The sequence below is a fragment of the Leopardus geoffroyi genome, chromosome C2 (assembly GCF_018350155.1).
Source record: "Leopardus geoffroyi isolate Oge1 chromosome C2, O.geoffroyi_Oge1_pat1.0, whole genome shotgun sequence".
Classification (NCBI taxonomy): Eukaryota; Metazoa; Chordata; class Mammalia; order Carnivora; family Felidae; genus Leopardus; species Leopardus geoffroyi.
The window spans coordinates 9,511,123-9,531,553 of NC_059333.1; positions in this window are offsets into that span (position 1 = coordinate 9,511,123).

Consider the following 20,431-nt stretch of genomic DNA (forward strand, 5'->3'; position numbering starts at 1 on the left):
TGTTCCCAGGGCACTGGCGAGGGTTGGATTGGCTCCCAGCGAGGCCAAGCACTTTTATTCCCAGTGGCGACAGGAGAGGGCGCTCTCGGAGGGCAGAGCCCAGGTCGGACCCAACCCGTTCCTTCTGCTCCTTCCGCTGCGGCAACATTCACCACCGACTTACTTCTCTGCCCCCCTCAGGCCACCTTCCGAGATCAGGTGAGAGCTTGCCTGTCCTCAAAATGCTCGGGTGGAGAGCCCGCTGCTCTCCTGCACTAGAGGGTGCGCCTCGCTTGCCCTTCCTTGTGGCAAAGTCAGAAAACAGTCTTGGGTTTGAGTCGTGGACTTGACCTCTTGCTGCCACTGTGGGCCTGGCCTTTGAGATCCAGTGTCTCCATCTGCGGCTGGGGTCGTATTCCGGAGTCACTTCAAGGTGAGCTGCTGGCCTTCAAAAGTCCTTTGATATTTTGGTTTAAGCTGCTGTCCCGTTTGAGGCACCGACAGATTCAAGTAACAGCTGGAGCCCTTTGTTCCTAACTCTCTCATCTCAAGTTTCTGGGTGGATTTCTTTTTGGAGAGAATAGTCTATGAATCACCTTTGAAATGAGAATTTATCAGCTTAGGCACTGTTCTCTTTGAATTGTCAGAGTAAGAATAAAAGTAACTCCCTGAAGTGTTGCTTCCTAGATCCACTGCAAAGATGGAGAGGAATCCCCCAGCCCCCTTCATCCCCATCCGGGGACTATGCTTGCTTGCTTGCTTTTTTATTTGAGTATCCTTGACACCCAATGTTGCATTAGTTTCAAGTGTATAACGTAGTGATTCAGCAAGTCTATACGTTATGCTGTGTTCACAAGTGTAGCTGCCATCTGTTAACATACAGGTCATTACAACACCCCTGACTGTATTCCCTGTGCTGTGCCTTTTATCCCTGTGACTTATCCGTTCCATAATGGGAAGCTTGAACGTGCCACTCCCCTTTGCCCATTCACCCCACACCCTTTCCCTCTGGCAACCATCAGCTTGTTCTCTGTGTTTGTAGGTCTGATTCTGCTTTTTTGTCTGTTTATTCATTTTTTTTTTAGATTTCATATATGAATGAAACCATACGCTTTTTGACTATCTCAGTCTGACTTGTTTTATTTAGTGTAATACCCTGTAGGGCCATCCATGTTGTCACAAATGACAAGATCTCATCCTTTTTTATGGCTGAGTAATATTCCATTGTATACATTGTGTGTGTATATATATATATACACACACACACACACACATACACACACATATATATTGGATATACATGTATGATATATACATACACAATGGAATATTATAAATTATATATGGTATCTATATCTATGTCTATATCTATATAGATATATATTTTGCTTTCTTTGGGTAAAAACCTAGTAGTGGATTATGGAATCATATGATATTTCCATTTTTAATATTTTGAGGAACCTTCAAACTGTTTTCCACAATGGGTGCACAGTGGTCCCCACAGTTTACATTGCCACCCACAGTGTACCAGGATTCCTTTTTCTTCATATCCTGACCAACACTTGTTATTTCTTGTCTTTTGGATTTTAGCCATTCTGATAGGTATAAAGTGGTATCTCATTGTGGTTTTGATTTGCATTGCCTTGATGATTAGTGATGTTGAGCATCCTTTTATGTGTCTGTTGGCCATCCGGATGTCTTTGTTGGAAAAATGTCTATTCAGTTTCTCTGCCCATTTTTCAGTCAGATTGTTTGCTTGTTTTTTTGGTGTTAATTTGTATACGCTTTTCATATATTTTGGATATTAACCCCTTATTGGATAAATCATTTGCAAATATCTTCTCCCATTCAGTAGGTGGCCTTTTTGCTTTGTTGGTGGTTTCCTTTGCTGTACAACAAAATTAATACCCAGCAATTGGTAGCTTTTCTATACACTAATAATGAAGTAGCAGAAAGAAATTAAAAAACAATTCCATTTATAATTACATCAAAAAGAATAAAATACCTAGGAATAAACTTAACCAAGGAGCTGAAAGGCCTGTACTCTGAAAGCTGTGAAACTTTGATAAAAGGAATTGAAGACGACACAAATGGAAAGATCTTCCATGATCATGGATTGGAAGAATGAATATTATTAAAATGTCCATACTATCCAACGCAGTCTACAGATTCAGTGCAATCTCTACCAAAATGCCAACAGCACGTCTCACAGAACTTAGAACAAATAATACTAAAATCTGTATGTACCATGAGAAACCCCAAATAGCTAAAATGACCTTGAGAATGAAGTACAAAGCCAGAGGTAACACAATCCCAGATTTCAAGATACACTACAAAGCTGTAGTGATCAAAACAATGTGGTGGTGGCACAGAGATAGGTACATAGATCAATGGATCAGAACAGAGAGCCCAGAAATAAACCCATGCTTACATGGTCAATCAGTCTTTGACAAAGGGGGGAAGAATATATGATGGAGAAAAGGCAGTCTCTTCAATGAGTGATGCTGGAAAAACTAGCCAGCTATGTGCAAAAAAAGAATGAAACTGGACCACTTTCTTACACCCTACACAAAAATAAATTCAAAATGGATTAAAGGCCTAAATGTGAGACCTGAAACCACAAAAATCCTAGAAGAGAACATAGGCAATATTTTCTAACATTGGCCGAAGTGACATTTTTCTAGATATGTCTCCTAAGGCAAGGGCAGTAAAAACAAAAATAAACTGTTGGGACCATGCTTTATTTCTTTTTCCTCAAAGAATAGCACAGCACGGTCCTCAGCTGCTTCTTTCATGTCTCTACTGACCAGCTGACTGGTCCCATTGTGCCCCTGGCTCTGCCACTTCCGGCTGACTCTGTGTCTCTTGTGAGTTTCAGTTTCCTCATCTGTAAAGTGGGTATAATAGCTCAGGGTTGCTGAGACTTTGAGTTTCCACATGTGCAAGTACTTTATTGATTTATAAATGTTATACAAATGGGTATTACTTTTCTGCTGAAAAGCCTGTGAGAGAATGGGCCATTTGGCCCTCTCCAGACTCACTGCCTGGCAGTGGGAAAGTAAGTCTTGATCGTGCCGCCATATTAAAACTTTTTTTTTTTTTTTAATTTTTTTTTTTTCAACGTTTATTTATTTTTGGGACAGAGAGAGACAGAGCATGAACGGGGGAGGGTCAGAGAGAGAGGGAGACACAGAATCAGAAACAGGCTCCAGGCTCTGAGCCATCAGCCCAGAGCCCGACGCGGGGCTCGAACTCACGGACCGTGAGATCGTGACCTGGCTGAAGTTGGACGCTTAACCGACTGCGCCACCCAGGCGCCCCCATATTAAAACATTTTAAATGACGATCATTTCTCTCTCCTTCTCTTGGCTCTCTCCCTGCCTGCCATTTTTGTCCAGGATGTAATGAAGATTAGTTTTCATTTCTTTTTCTCTTTCCTGGTAGCCAAGCCTCACTGTTTAGAGAGGCTCTCAAAGTCGTTTGCCCTTGAATTTCTGCTGTTTGCTATTGTCTTTACAACAAGAGTCAACGACAGGTAACAGGTAACGCTTTGAGCCTTTGAGCTGGTGAAGGTGTTGGAAAGCTGAACAGCTCTTGTTTCCTGACCCACAGAGACTAATGTCAGTGTTAAGGTGGGCCCCCTTTGTTTTTTTTCCCTGGAGGAGACATCAACTAGGAGGGCCACGAAGCACAGAGAGTGGGCCAAGCTCGGGGCTGGTGTGGGCAGCTGGTAAACCCACTTTCTGAGAATGCTCTGCTCTCCTGACGCGGCTCTGCCCCTACATACTCAATCTCCCTTTATGCCCAGCAGGGCTGAATTGTGTTCCCAGGCCAACAGGGAAGTTAATATCTGTTCAGTGGTTTATTTAAGAGTTTGAATCTGATTGTGTGATTCAAGCCTGTGATATCAAACTTCAGCCAGTGGTGGCTTTTGGGGAGGAAGGGGTGAGAAGTTATCCAAAAATTGTGACATGGGAAGCCTTTCTGTTGATTTTAATGTACTTTGTACAGTTTTCTGAGGCTCTTGGCAGCTTGGTGGTGGCCTCATTCTTTGTGTAGTGTGAGGCTGTCGCGGATGTGGCTACACAGTACTTAGGAGTGTGGTTCACCGACTGGGAACCTGGACACGCCTGTTCTGGATTTTATTGCCAACCAACAATCTTTTTTTTTTTTATAAATCTTTTTTTTTTTTTTCAACGTTTATTTATTTTTGGGACAGAGAGAGACAGAGCATGAACGGGGGAGGGGCAGAGAGAGAGGGAGACACAGAATCAGAAACAGGCTCCAGGCTCTGAGCCATCAGCCCAGAGGCCGACGCGGGGCTCGAACTCACGGACCGCGAGATCGTGACCTGGCTGAAGTTGGACGCTTAACCGACTGCGCCACCCAGGCGCCCCATCCAACCAACAATCTTGAGGGGATGATTGGCTTATCATGATAACATCTCTCTGTGACCCTTGGTATTCCAGCTAGCTCTTCTTGAATATCACTACCATGTGACAACTTTGGGTGGTGTCTGTGTGGAGAAGACAGAAAGGGATAAATCGTATGAAAATCGCCATCATAGTTGACATTTTGGCTGGCTGTCTCAGGAGGGTCGCTGTTGTACACAGTGATCTGTTGTGTCAAGTGTCCACGGGAGGAAAGGATGAGCTCCTAGGTATTATATAGGATGTCAGACTGTTAGAAGTGGAGCTGGTGAAAGACGGAAAACGCTGGTGAAATCCAGCAAGCCAGGAGCATCGTGTGGTGTGTGGGCGTCAGGGCAAATGGAAGTTCCACTGTTTAGGTGAAATCAAAGACTTTGAATCATCAAAGATTCACAGGAAGTGGCAAAATAAAAAACATATCCAGGGAGGTCCCATACGCCTGTCACCCCTGTAACATCTTGCATAACTGTAGCATGGTGACAAACCTGGGAAATGAGGTATAGTGCTTTCGAAACAGGTGGCACATGGAAATAATGAAATCATAGCGCTATTGCAAAGCTAGTGTTAACGTTTTTTTGAGTCCCTCCTATGTGCCAGTTAATAATATACAGGGCAGCTGGGATGGAAACCAGTCAGGTCCTCGCCTGAGGGAGTCACAGAATAACCAGGGAGATCGACATTAAGTTAGAAATTATGCAGATAACTCATTAATCACTGTTGTGATAATGCTATGATATGAAAATATAGCCTGAAGAAAAAAAAAGTTGATTTCGTGAAAGAAACTTTAACAATTTCCACAATGGTTAGAAACCTTATTTTAAGATTTGCCTATGATTCTGCAGTAGTTACAGCTTTAAAGTTTGCTCCTATATACATTTATAATTGTGTCCTTTTCTGGGCTTATTTTCATCAGATTTCCTCCTTTGTTTCTCTTTTTCTGGTCCGTGGAAACTAAGTATGTTCTGAAGTGAATGGGCAGTGACAATTGTGCCCACAAGTGGCAGTTTATGAGGGTGTTTTTTTTTTTTTTTTAAGTTTATTTATTTGTTGAGGGGGACAGGGGCAGAGAGAGAAGAGAGAGAGAGAATCCCAAGCAGGCTCCATGCTGTCAGAGCAGAGCCCCATGCAGGGCTAGAACTCATGAGCCATGAGATCATTAACCAAACTGAAGTGGACACTTAACTAACTGAGCCACCCAGGCGATGCTGAGGGTGTTTTTAACGTAAGTCAACAGTTTGGCTGCAGAAAGGGAATCAGAACTCAGAGAGCTGCTCATTGGTATCAGTAAGTAGGAGTGAGAACGCCAAAACAGATGCCTGCCAAGGGGAAGAATTCTTGTTTTCTTTTTTTTAATGTTTATTTTTGAGAGAGACAGAGACAGAATGCGAGTGGGTTAGGTGCAGAGTGAGAGGGGGAGACACAGAATCCGAAGCGGGTTCCAGGCCCTGAGCTGTCAGCCCAGAGCCCGACGCGGGGGTCGAACTCACGAGCTATGAGATCATGACCTGAGCTGAAGTTGGACGCTCAACCGACTGAGCCACCCAGGCGCCCCGAGACGGAGCCAAGGGGAAGAACTCTTGAATGTTGACCGTGTTTGACAAGACCCCAGAACATCTTGATTGCAAAGCTTGCTGCCTCTGGTTTCAGAGGGCAGGTCTCACAAGCCACACAGAGAGTTCCAGAGTACAGGGTTCATTCATGTGGTTCACAGACATGACCTAATTTGGGATCCTTACAGTTTAAGTGAAGAGAGGGACAATTAGATTTCTGTTCCTTGTTGAATCCAAAAAGGGGTATCCGGGCAACTCAAGCTGAACGACAAGAGAGTGACACCGCTCCCTTCCCCCCAACCTACATGGTAAACTCCGTGCAGGTGGCAGAAATAATACCTGGATAAATACCACCAGTCACTTGGGACATTTCCTTTATATCCACATTTGCTGTAGGAGGTTCTCACGTCTCCCTCCTTCTGCCAAGCAAACAGTGTGTTTTAGACAAGAAGTGGGAAACAAAGATTTGCCAGAAATGGCCAGGAGTAATGAGCTTGAGTAGTGGTGTTTGCAACGGGGTTTCTCCTCTGATGTCAGCTCTGGTTTTTGTTAGATGCGGTCCTGAATCTATGATATATAGAAGTGATACATACTGAAGTGCTGACTTTCCATCTATTCAAGTGAGCGTCTTTTGAAATTTTTTATTCCTCATTCTATGCTCTGTGTCGCCGAGCCTTTCACAATGCACTCTTGGTCCAGACGGAAGATCTCCACTTCAGTCTGTGTATTTGGCCACCTGAACATTCCAGTAATTGGCCTGCCTCATTGACTCAGTGGGGGGAGGGGGGGAAGCCACATGAAATCCGCAGCCCCAACCTAACCTTTCCCACCCCTCTATGGGGAAATCACAGGACCTGTTGATGATCCTCCTCATGTTAGTCTTTTTGTTGAATTTCACTTTAATTTTAATTTTTAAGAATGATTTCCCCCCCCCCAGAATGTTGAAGCTGAGTTTGGGAGATTTGTTACTGTTCACAAATGCTGGTGAGTGGACAGGTGGGTGCTTGGTCCCGGAAGCCTCGTGCAGGCAGGTGCTGCTTCAGTTCCAGGAGGCAGGGCCGAGTCTCCCTGTACACCCCAGGGCCAGGCATTTTGCCCCACACATACCAGCTCTCTGTGCATGCTGTCTGCTTTGCTCTTGAAAACTTGTAGCTGGGGGGCGTCTGGTGGCTCAGCCTGTTAAGCATCCAATTTAGGCTTGTGTCATGATCTTGCGGTTCATGAGTTCAAGCCCTGCATCAGGCTCTGTGCTGGCAGCTCAGAGTCTGCTTGGGATTCTCTCTCTATCCCTCTCTCTCTGCCCCTCCCCCACTTGTGTTGTCTGTCTGTCTGTCTGTCTGTCTGTCTCTCTCTCAAAATAAATAAATAAACTTTAAACAAAGAAAATGTGTAGCTGGATGGTACAGGGCTTAAGAGCTGGGCTTTAGAGAAGATACGTGATTTTGAATCTTGCCTCTGCCACTTATTCTCTGAGTCTTTGGGTAAACCCCTCAACCTCTCTCAGCCCCAGTTTCCTCATGTGTAAAATGGGCATAATGAGACCCACCATCCAGAGCTGTGAAAATGAAATGAAATGGTGTCTCACACTTAGTAGAGAGCCTGTGGATTGCCCCTTCTCCTGTTATAGCTGTTCGCTGCTATAGCCCCATGCCTGGTACATAGTAGGTGCTCAATAAAATATTTGTTAGATGAATAAAAATGTGTTACAGATTGTTCTGTAATATTACTGTGAAAAGAAAGAGAACAGTTTAAAGATTTGAGGAATGGAGATATGAGGCAATTATATTAGAAACAAAATAATTGGAGAAACATATATTTTTTAAAATGTTTATTTATTTTGAGAGAAGGGGACGAGGGGCAGAGAGAGAGAGAGGGTGAGAGAATCCCAAGAAGATTCTGTGCTGTCAGCTCAGAGCCCGACGTGGGGCTCAACTTCATGAACCGTGAGATCATGACCTGAGCTGAAATCAAGAATTGGGCACTTAACTGACCAACCCACCCAGGCACCCTGGAGAAAGATTAAAAAAAATTTTTTTTAATGTTTACTTATTTTTGAGGGAGAGAGAGACACACACACACAGAGTGAGCAGGGGAGGGGCATAGAAAGAGGGAGACACAAAATCTGAAGCAGGCTCCAGGCTCTGAGCTGTCAGCACAGAGCCTGACATGGGGCTTGAGCCCACGAACCGTGAGATTATGATCTGATCCAAAGTTGGGTGCTCAACCGACTGAGCCACCCAGGTTCCCCAAAGATATTTTTTATCAACATAAGTTATTCATGTATATCTTAGTATTGGACATTAATTTCACTTCTAGGTAAACTTATTATTTTAGTTGAGAAGTTGTCATTTGTTTTTCTAGATGATGTTTTTCAGGATTCCTGCAAGAAGCTCACTTATATAATTTTAAATCTTTGACAAATATACATAGGTATTTTTAATAGAATTATGGTTTTTGGTTCTCCACAGAATATGGCAAAAACATCCTCCCCCTTCCATTCCTTTTCCTTCCCCCTTCCTTTCTTGCTGTCTTTCTCTGCCTCCAAGATGAAACACTGTAGTGCGTTTAAAATACTTCTGAGCGTTAAGTATATAGGGAATACATCCTTATGGACCAAATCCATTGGAATGGACCAAATCTATGTAAGGATGTAGGGTACTTGAGAATGTTAGCTTTTCAGAGAAAGTTTTAAATATAGTCAAACTAGTATTTTTCTTTAGGAGTTACTCAGCCCTGTAATTCCATAGGTAATTAGTAATTTTGCTGTCTCCAAATTACAAATCTGATCAGTTTGGAGCATCACTGTGTGTCTGACTCATTCAGAGTCCTGGGTGGCTCGAAGTGTTTCCGGGACAATTCTTTAACCTACCGCCAGATGGAGAAGGTACTCCACCAAAGTTCTGAGTGGTGTTTGCCTTGTTGAAACAGGTTTTGGCACTTTTCTCCTTCCTGGACTGGCTGGTTAGCATTTTTTTTTTTTTTTTTTTTTTTTTTTTTTGATGCAGAAAAGACGGCAACACATGAGGGCTTGTATTTTAACATTTGTATGTAGGAATCAAAGTACATATTATTACAGATTTTGGCACTTATCTGCCCACTTAAAATATCTAAAGGGTTGTGTATTTTTAACCCTTAAGACACTGGTATTGACATGTGAGTTTGTTTTTTTTTGTCTTAAGATAGGCTTTGATTTCCCGTTTCATGATTTCCAACCACCAGACTGACTCCCCCTTTCTTTCTGGGATTATAGCACGAGGTTGGTTAATAATTAAGAGCAAGAGTGTTGGAGATTCGTAGCTCTGTGTTTAAGTGTAAACTGTTCCACTTGGGTGAGCCACTTATGCAATCCATCCCTCAGATTCCTATAACATGAAATGCTTATTTCACAGCATTGCTGGAGGGTATAAATGGGGAGATCTAGTTGATGGCCTCTGCATGGCACTTATGCCATAGATGTTAACAACAGTTGTGTTTACTGTTAGCTGTGAAAAGCAGGTAGTGCAATATTTTCCCCCTAGTTTTACTGAGATATAATAGATGATGCAGTATTTTATATTTGTCCCCAATGTGTTAAAATTTCAGACTATGCTAAATTATCATTTAATTATGGCCCCTTTGCTTGCTCTTCCAACTGTCACCCACATCCTTGGGATAGGTTAATCCAGTGGTTCTTGGGGGTAGTGATATTGCCTCCCCAAAGAACAATTACTTGGCGATGTCTGGAGACATTGTCGGTTGCCACAACTAGAGAGTGGGTTTACTGGCATCAACTGGGCAGAGGCTAGGGATGTTGCTAAATATCCTGCAATGCACAGGACAGTCCCCCACAATGAAGAATGTCAATCAAGCCCTAGTTTGACAGTCTTCAAATGTCAGTTGTGCCAAGGTTGAGAAACATTGGGCTATATGGTACGCAGTGGAAGAAAAGTTCTTGTCTTTGGTCTAGTCAATTCAACTTTTTAATTTTTTTTTTACTTTTTTTTAGTGTTTATTCATTTTTTGACAGAGACAGCGCACAAGCAGGGGAGGGGCAGACAGAGAGGGAGACACAGAATCCAAAGCAGGCTCTAGGTTCTGAGCTGCCAGCACAGAGCCTGATGCAGCGCTCGAACTCACAAACCGTGAGATCGTGACCTGAGCTGAAGTCGGCCGCTTAACTGACTGAGCCACCCAGGTTCCCCTTGTCAATTCAACTTGATTAAAATCCAGACATATATTAATCAGGACCTGTGTTGGACTCTGGAGCCTGTAAGGATGAAAAGACACAGGGTCGGTCCAGGATCTGTGAAGGATCTGGGATTGTATTCTACTTACAGGCTGGTACATCAGCCTGTTCCTGTTTTGTGGATGCCGGCAGAAGATTCAAGTTTCCTGGGTCAGAGACAAAGGACTTGTTATTCGTGGCACAGCAAGTGGAATGAGCTTCATGTTGGGATGGGTTCTTGTTATCCCCTATGTCGCACAGGGCAACATGAAGGGGCCTAGGTAGATACTAAGCATGCAGGGGGTTTGCCTCGCAGCTGAGGAACACAGAACTTGGGGATTCCAGTGCTCTTAACAGTAAGTGGTAAGCAAATCTCTTCTTTGGGGAAAAGACATTACTTCATCCCTCAAGGGTATAAAGAATTATATACAAGGCACAGCGGACATAGAGCAAGGTATTTCAGATTGGTAGTGTTTGAGAAAGCATCATGGAGGAGATGTCTGAATTGGGTTTTGAAGGGTGAATAGGGCCCACAGACAAGGCGGAAATATTTTCCCTTTTCTTCCTAACAGTAAATTAACTTCTCTCCTGCATATCTCAGAACAGATTGTGTGAGCACAGGGGGCATTCTAGAGAAGTCGTGGCTGAGTTTGATTGACTAGTGGGCATATGTGGACTGTTGCCCGTTATGTTTCACTATTATAAACTTACAACTAACACTAATTTACTGTGAGAAGGTGAACTACATTTTTATTATATGATTTTTGTTTTCATCCTGCTCCTGTGGGCTTGTAGTGACCTATAGGAACCAGTCTCTTGACCACCAGTAGGCCCTCCTTCAACACAGGAGAGCACATTAGGTCAAGGTTGATGGACTAGAAGGCAAGGCCCACTGGATCACCTGCAGAAGGTGCTGATAAGAGCAAGGAATGACATGTCTAGTGGGTAAGCATGAGAGCCATTTGGGTAAACACCAGAACAATGTCTTGTTGCTTGTGACAGTATAATCTGGGTATATTGGCTGTGTTGAAAGCATCAAAGTCTGGGTCAGCAGGGTGTAAAATGGAGCCTAATTGTGGGGTGTCCTAGGTGATACCATCCTGGAGTCGAATATTATACCACAATGAAAATGGTGGGACTGGGCTCCATGCCTGAACATGGATAAATCCCAGTCTTCTAATCTGAAAACCAGAAACCATTCTACATATTTCCAACAGGAAGGGCTGAATACAGGAAATCAGGCCCTACAAATTTGTTGGAAGGGATGGGGGAGGGGCAAAACCCAAGGGTGAGGGTGCCCCTCACAGGTCAGGAAGTCTCAGGAAGCCACTACTGCTTCTGCAGAGCCCATGTTTTCTGCCACCATCACTGCCTGAGGATGATGAAATCTACTTTTGTCCTCCCATCCACCTCTCATTGGTAATAGAATAGAAATCCTGTTGGCAAGGGATTCTGGGAGTTGTTCTCAGGGCTCCACATCCTGTGACAGAGCTGTGAGCAAAGAAGAGGGTGGGAGGTCCAAAGACAAGAATAACATAATATGTGATAAAACAGCTGCCTGAAGATTACATAGAGCATGATCCCATTTTCATACAATGGTGTGTTAGAGGTGGCTTGAACTGGCTTGTGAGACCCAATAATTAAATTTTCAGGGACTTTGCAAGCCAGTCGTTAAGCGCAGCCAACATTAAAAATTAAATTATATAAATTTACAATAAAAATTATACTAAAGACAATGGTAATAAATATGCTAACCTCATCACCTAATTAATTTACTGGATTTTACTATTATCTATGCTTTTGAGGTAATTTATTCCTATTCTATGTGTGTGTGTGAAAATCTCATATGCTGGCCTGCTACTACGATCTCTTTCAGACTCTGTGTTTGGTGACATCACCTTGGTAGTTTGAAATAGGCCATGAGGGGAGAACTTGTAACTTACATGAAAGAGATGGCTAATGCTGCAAACTAGGGCTTGATCGTTCGGTATAAACATACCCATGTGCACATAACAAAATGGTGGACGAAATGTGAATGGTGATGAACTGATTAAACTTAAAAGTTGGTCGTGTCCGTGGACGTTACCTCACGAATAGCACAGGAATTGAGTACATGGTCTTCCACTATTTGAAAACTATTGTCTGATTCAACAAAAAAGCTGCTCACATGACTGATGAAGAGGTGAGGCTCTACCATATACTTTTGTCATTTTGCTTTCTCTTTACTTGTTAATGTAAACAAAATATTAACCAACATTTGTCCTGGAACTACATTCGCTCCCCCATTACGGCCATTGGTTGGCTGAAATTATGAAGGTGTGGCAAAATTCAAAAAATTCTGTGCGAATCAATTAACTGTACAGATTTATAATAAAGAATATTATGGGATATCATGTATCTTATCATTTTTTGTAAATTGTGTGCTGTACATCCTGTGTATAAAAAAATGTGTAAGAGACTTACAAAGGGACACACACACATACACACACACATTTGATTTTTGGGGAGGTGGTAGTTATACACTTACCATCGCATACTGTGTATATGATGAAGCAAGGGGATAACGATAGCAGGTACTTTTGGGGGAGGATCTAAACATGGACATGCACCCAGCCCCTTCTCGCTGGTCTTCCTTCCCTCATTTGCCATTTACCTGCTCGTCCAAGTTCAAAGTTGAGGCATCACTGAGGAATTCTGTCTGCAGTTCCCATCGCAGTACCAGCTCTCGTTGACTTGTCCTCCCGAATGTGCCATGGTGTTCATGATTCCACGTTCTTGGAACCCAATGAGAAACGCCTCTTGCCAGTGGTTCCTCGCCTGCGACATGCAGGGCTCAGCCTGTGCCGGAAGATGGGCTTGCCAGAGAGTGTGGAGGATGGAGAGGGAGCCAGGGAGTTCTGTGTTTCACCCCGGTTCTTCAATTCAGAGGGGCTGTGGGCATTTCTTGATCTGGGGGAAGCCACGCTCTGCAAAAAACAATCGGTGGAGGTAATGCAATCAATATACAGAGGGAATTGGGGCAGTTCCTAAGAAGAGACCGAGTTAGGTCCCTGAAAAAAAAGAGAGCAACATCCCAGCATGGGTCACGCAGAAACAAGAACATAAAGAATGATGGGCAGAGTCCACAAGGAGAGGTCCAGACCAGAGTGCTGGGGTCGCTGTCAGGGTAGAGCAAGTGGAAACTGGCCCCAGGGCAGTGAGGGGCCTCCTTGCCTGTGTCTGTGGATGGGACTCAGGCCCCAGGAGCTACCACACTTGCCTGCAGCACAGCTGCTTCTCCATGGAAGCTTCTGGAGGAGGAAGTTAGGAAAGAGGGCGAAGCCAGGGAGGTGGGCTCTGTGAGGCCTCCACCCATGGTTCCTGCCCGCCAGAGCAGGAGCTCGTTTCTGAGGCCACCTGTGGTGTCTGTGTCCATAGGACAGTCATCACCTGTGCTCCGGGCAGACACCCTCTCTGCTGGGATGCGCTTCTCTATACCAATAACACAGCCTCCACCTGCCTCCCTCGCTCCCTCCCCATGTCGCTCCAGAACCCTGCCCTTGCTTAGGCTGACCCCTTTCCACTCTCCAAAGGAGAGAGAAGGGGAGTGCACTGTTGCACCCACAGTGCCCTGGGCCTCACCCCCTGTTGACATCGGCATCTTGCTGATTACAGTTCTCAGACGTGGATGTAACTAATGCCCCGGTCAGCTCCAAGGAGAACGAACATACATATAATTTAGTTTTCAGTTCACAGGTGGGTTTAATAGTTCCGCTGTTTTCACCAAGTCTTGTATTTGAAAGCCTGGTCAGTGTTCAGCCTGGAGACCCGGACCAGGTGGAGCCAGCTTTACTGATGTGGTCCAGTTGGGTCGCCGAGCCCAGCACCAGCTGGGAGCAGTGTACCCTTGCAGGATGCAGCTCAGCTTCCGCCGAGTGTGTTCTAGGTCAAATAAAGATTGCAAAGAAATAAAAGTGTGTTTGTGTCTGGTAATTTGGAATTCGCAGTGTAGAGACACTACCCAGTCCAGGCAAAATCTGAGGACACAAAAGGGCTTGATGCTGCTTAATGTGGAAACACAAATTGAAGATGTGGCTTCATACTTCCTCCAATGGAGCAAGAAGCTGGGTGGTCCTGTGTCCAAGGAGAAGCTTCTGAGTTCGCTGTGCCTACTCTGGGAGGTTGATTGTGCCCATGGTCAGACCTCAGGGGGCCTTGGCATCAAAGATGCTCTTCTTTCTTGTCTCTTCCATCAGCTGAGGTGTCCTCTGGAGCATTAGTTGGAAATACAGGTCCCAGCTCCAGCCCTAAGGAACCTCTTGGCTTAGCAAGCATTGGTTCCCTTAGAATAGGAGGAGGCTATGACCCTTCTCACACCCACATGTCCCCGCCTCTCCATGCTAGAACATTCGTTAAGGGAAGATTGCCACCTGGTTATTCAACAGTCTGTAGTCTTAGAGAAGTCACTTTCATTCATTCATTCATTCATTCATTCATTCATTCATCCATTCATTTTTCCTACCCCACCTCATCCTGCCCCAGACAATTCTATAATGGTGGGTGGTCACACAACCCTGTTAGCTGCTGGGAACTCTCCTTTGGAGCAGAGAGCAGAGAGCGGAGAGCAGAGGAGAGCACACTGTCTTGGATGCCACCGTCTGTGTTTCCTGTGTTTAAGATTGCACACTTCCCCCGCATCCCTCAGACATGGACACGAAAGGCTTCTCGTCCCTGTGCAGAGAGACAGGCTTAGCGAGAAGAGGCAAGGCGGGAAGGGGAGCCTGCTGAGCGACGGGGCCTACAGGGAAGCCTGTCACTGTGGCCCAAGGCCAGGCCGCCAGCTGTGTTATCATTTCCTGCTGGTGCTGGTGCTGCTCGACTCCGTCCGGTTCTAGTCCTGGAAGGGAAACACTGGCCGATGCTCTAGTCCATTAATCACTTTCAGGCTTTGCGACTAACCACAAAGCTGGATGGAACATTCTCTTAAGAAATGGAAGCGCCCTACGGTTAGATCAGAAGGAGTCCCTCCACAGTTCTTTGTAATTTGGCTGCCGTGTGGAGAGGCTGCTTGGCCTTGGCCGTGGGTGTGGTTGCTCTCATCACATTGCACCGAAATTCTCTGCACTGTTTGCCCAGCTGGTGTCTGTTTAGAGAGCTATTTGGATTCTTCTATAGAGAGGAAAGCTTTCCATTCTCGGAGAAACCACAGCGATTAAGTACATATAAGAGAAAAGCATTATGATGACTAATCAGAACAGAATCAATGATTCCCTTTCTGCATTATACATGATGAAGTTTATAGTCCACAGCTTTTAGCAAGAGTGTGGGTGTGACTTTGGGGTCTGGGAGAAGTGGGCAAAGACACCCAGATGCCACTGAGCAGGGGACATGCCTGTGGGGAGAAGGATTGGAACTGTTAAAGATGTGATTCAAAACCTGACCCGGGGAAATTCTTAACCTTTTGTCATAGGAGAAAATATCTGAGGAAGCAACACTTTTTGGTTACCTTAACTACAGTCATTTGAGGCCACCCGGCCTAACCTCTCTGTCCTTTGGGGCACTTTCCACAAAACCTGACTTGAAGCCCGAAGAATCTCATGTTCCCTCTAAATTTCCACGTAGCCACGAAAGTGGAAAGACACATTTGTGTGAATATATCAGTGACAGGATGCTCACCACCTCAGGAGACTTTGAACAATTTTTTGAACAGCTTTAATCGTTTTGAAAGGTCTCCCTCACATTTGGTTGAGGGCTGCAATATTCTGTCCCTGTCACTTTTATCTATTGGTCTCAGCACTGCCTTTGGAACTATATGGTAAAATCTAGCTGTCTTCACACTGGTTCTTGCAACATTTAAAGATGACACAGTGTTTGAGCTGATTGTCTCCTGCCTGAATGTCCTCACTGATTCAAAGGAAGCACAGTGGTCACCACTCTGTCACCTCCTGCAGGGGTCCCCCAGGTCTGATTGTGGAGGGGCGCGTCTATCGTTCATATGTGGGGATTTGTTGCCTTTGTTCATGATGGTGTACCTCTATTGATGAATCCTTCCTAAGATCTTGTTTGTTTTTTTTTGGTGCTGTGTCACACCCTTGGTGCTTGTTTACCTTAAAGTCTGAGGAGAAATCAACCTTCCATTCATTACATTTCCATGTACCAGAGGGTTTGGAAAGAAGCAGAAGTAGAAATGTTGACCTAGTCACTATTGACTTGTTTTGCTTTTATCAGGGCCTTTGAATGTGACATTTGATATTGGAGTCTTAGGCACGTGGGTATGTTATGTTGATATGCAACTTTGCCTATTTTTTGTATTTAGTGTGATAGGATCGGATAAAGTGCACGTTCCTCTTTGGGATGGTGGCTGGAGCTTCGTTAGACTTGAAACAAATTTATGTGCAGGCCACAGCTGCATGAAGGTGTTGACCTCAGTAAGGAGCTGGCCCTGCCCCAGTTAGAAGTTTGAGAACATCTGTGGGCACTGTTTACGGGGCCCTGGGATAATCTTCTGACCTTGTGTAAATACCCTTTGTGTGTCTGCTGCTGGTGTTAGGTTCAGGGTAAGCTAAGTGGCACCAGACACCGTCCCAGCCTTCAGTGTCAAGAACAGCCTTGGTGGTAACTACTCTTGTGCCTTGTACAGAACAGACCTTCCACAATTGTTTGTGGGGCGGGTACATTCATTCAAAAGTAGATTTGTTTCACTTTCCTGAATCAGTAGACAAGTGATAGTACCTAAGGGGGTATCTGTTTTGAGTGGACAGAGCCTGTCCAGAAATCTCTCTTCGTCTGTCATCGTTGGGACAGCTGTCAATCCGATGACAGTTAGGAACTAGAGAGGGTGCCTGACTGAGCCGTGAGAGTCCTGGCCACTGGGAAAACAGGACCAGTTTCTCCCTTCTGCCTCCTGTGCTGAGTCATTAGCCTAAACCCGAGCCTAGGAAATTTCTCCTTCTGTGTATTTCTTTAAGGGTTATGCCTCATATTAAACACCGGGCATTTACCAATTTTATTACTAGCCTGCTAACTTTCCTCCATGAGTATATCTTGCCTCCGTGCCTAGTTTGGCTGATCACTGGCATCCTCCACAGACTTGAGTATGGGGTTTCGTCCATCAAAAGACCTGGATGAATAAAAATGGAATTAAACGGGGAGGAGCCAAAAGGAGCTGGCTTACCCTTCAGAAGAAAGGGCAAGAGAAAAAAAAAGAAACAGACCTTTAGGAAATCCATGCTGTGTGGGCCGAGGCCTTGTGCTAGGAACTTTATATTTCCCATAATCTCCAAGAGACTTTCAAAAAGTACTAGTATCCTCATTTTGCAGAACAGGGAACTACGTCTCAGAGAAGTTAAGGAACCCATCAAAGTTCATATGAAGAAGAAGAGACCAGGGAGGATTTGAACTCAGGTCTCTCTGTCTGCAGGAGCAGCAATGCTATGGAGCCTGTCTGCTCCCCGTGAAGGCACAGAGGGGCTGAAAGCAAGGTCGTTGTGTGTGGCTATAGCTGCCATATGACTGCCTCTGAGTTAACAACCAGGACCATCTCACTGCTGAAGAAAGATAGGAAAAAGGCCAGGGCTGAAAGAACAAAGAGGCAATAAGGAGAGAAGGTGGGACCATGAAGAAGGAGAGAGGAAAATTGCAGATTGGAGTTCCCTATGCAGGAGGAACCTCACATCTGTTCAGGGGAGCACAGAGCTCATCAGTGAAGTGATTTGTAAATCCCTGAAAAGACATAGCAGTGACATGAGTTGATATCATCCTTTTTTCCCCAAGGGAGGAAGGAGTATTCTTAACTATAGAGGACAGGGACTTTCAGTGGTTTGTGGAGCTTTGAAAAGGTGGATTGTGTTTGGGAACTTTATTAGTCAGGTTAGCACCAGGCTGTACCATAGCAATAAGTAAGTCTCGCGGTCTCAGTGGCTTGCACATAGAGATTTCTTTCTTGCCTTGTGATAATTCCAGCGTGGGTTGGGTGGCTCTTCAGGTCAGCTACCCCCATGCAGTAGTAACTTGGTGGTCCAGGCTGCTTCCACCTTGGGGAGCCACCATTTCAGCATGGGGGGCTTCCGGGTTGCTGTGGCAACCAGTGTGGGAGGGTCAAGCACCAGCTTTTATTTTTTTTTTTATTATTATTATTTTTTTCAACGTTTATTTATTTTTGGGACAGAGAGAGACAGAGCATGAACGGGGGAGGGGCAGAGAGAGAGGGAGACACAGAATCGGAAACAGGATCCAGGCTCTGAGTCATCAGCCCAGAGCCTGATGCGGGGCTCGAACTCACGGGCCGCGAGATCGTGACCTGGCTGAAGTCGGACGCTTAACCGACTGCGCCACCCAGGCGCCCCAAGCACCAGCTTTTAAATGCTTTGGGATGGAAGGTCACACGTCACTTCCACACACAGCCCATTGGCCGGAACTGGTCACATGGCACCGCCTAACCTGATGTGCCCCACTGGGCTGGGAACGCTTAGATCCTCAAGGATTACTCATTGTCTCTGACAAATTTCCTTTATTCTCTTCTGCTCAAAACCCATTTGAAGGCAGCTCATTGGTCTTCAGAAGAAACCCAGCCTCCTTAATATAGTGTGTTAGGCCCCTTGCCTCATCTGTCATGTTTCCATCACTTTAGATATTTTTCAGGTCTTTTGGCTCAACATGCCTTCTCTAACCTACTGTCTTGATCTTCTGCCTCCTTGATCTACTCTCTTCCTTATTTTTTTTCTGCATAACCCCTATGATTATTATGTTGAGGTTTAGAGGGCACCTCCTGTAGAAACCTTTCCTGAAGCTCCGTATTGGCGTTGAGCTTGTTCGAACATCCAGATCATCCTTTATTTCCCTCATTACATTATATCATGGAAATTCACTCTTTATTAGTCTATAACCCATCAGACTATGGGCTCTCTAATGCTTGGGACCATTGCAAGAGCCCCTACCCACCACGGCCAGCACACAGAAGATGCCTTCTCAGTGGACTTTGGATAGAGGAGGGAAAGGGTTCTTCTAAGGCAGCATGTGTATGTTGCAGATTTGATTCTAAAGTTAATGTGGAAAAGCAAGGCACTAGAAGAGCCAAGGAAATTTTGCAAAGGAGTAATAGGGGAGATTCTTACTTTTCTTGATGTGAAACAAACTATAAGGTCATGGTAATTCAAAGAATAAGATGCCAGCCCAGGATTCGACCAAGAGATTAGCAGAATAAAATAAAGAGATGATGTTGCACAGTTGGGTCCAAGTTCTGCAGGGCAAGCCAGGCAAGCTGGAAACTCGGCCAGGGTTTCTATTTGCAGTCTTGAGGCAGAATTGCTTCTTCTTCTGAAAACCTCAGTCTTGGCTCTAAAATCCTTTAACTGTAAGTGGCAAATTGGTAGATGATGAAGGAGTCATTTTAAGTCAGTGACAATAGGATGGATTAGTGAAGAAATTATGTTTTAAACTGGCTGTAACTGGGTAAAATTGAAAAACAATAAAACTAAGATTTAAGAATTAAAAAATTTTTTAAAAAGTTGTATCTCTAACTTGTACTGCATACAAAAGTAAATTTGAAATGATTATGTATCTCAACATAAGAAAATCTTTAAAGTACTAGTAAAAACAGAAAATATTTTCATTATGTTGGAGTGGGCAAGGCATTTTAAATTTATTTATTTATTTTTTATTTTAATTTAATTTTTTTTTTTTTAATTTTTTTTTTCAACGTTTATTTATTTTTGGGACAGAGAGAGACAGAGCATGAACGGGGGAGGGGCAGAGAGAGAGGGAGACACAGAATCGGAAACAGGCTCCAGGCTCTGAGCCATCAGCCCAGAGCCTGACGCGGGGCTCGAACTCACAGACCGCGAGATCGTGACCTGGCTGAAGTCGGACGCTTAACCGACTGCGCCACCCAGGCGCCCCTATTTTTTATTTTTTAATGTTTATTTATTTTTGAGAGAGAGAGAGACAGAGTGTGAGCAAGGGAAGGAGGGCAGAGAGAAGGAGACAGAGAATCTGAAGCAGGCTCCAGGCTCTGAGCTGTCAGCACAGAGCCTGACATGGGGCCCGAACCCATGAACCATGAGATCATGACCTGAGCCAAAGTCGGACGCTCAACCTACTGAGCCACCCAGGTGCCCCTAGGCAAGGCATTTTAAATCGTGACGTGTGACCTGGAAGTCATAATGTGTTAGAATGATGTATTTGATAGCATTGAAAGAAAAACTCTTCTATATAGCTAAAAGTAACATAATCCCAATTAAAAAACTATTACCAAGGTGGAGAAAATATTCACTATATATAACTAAAACAAT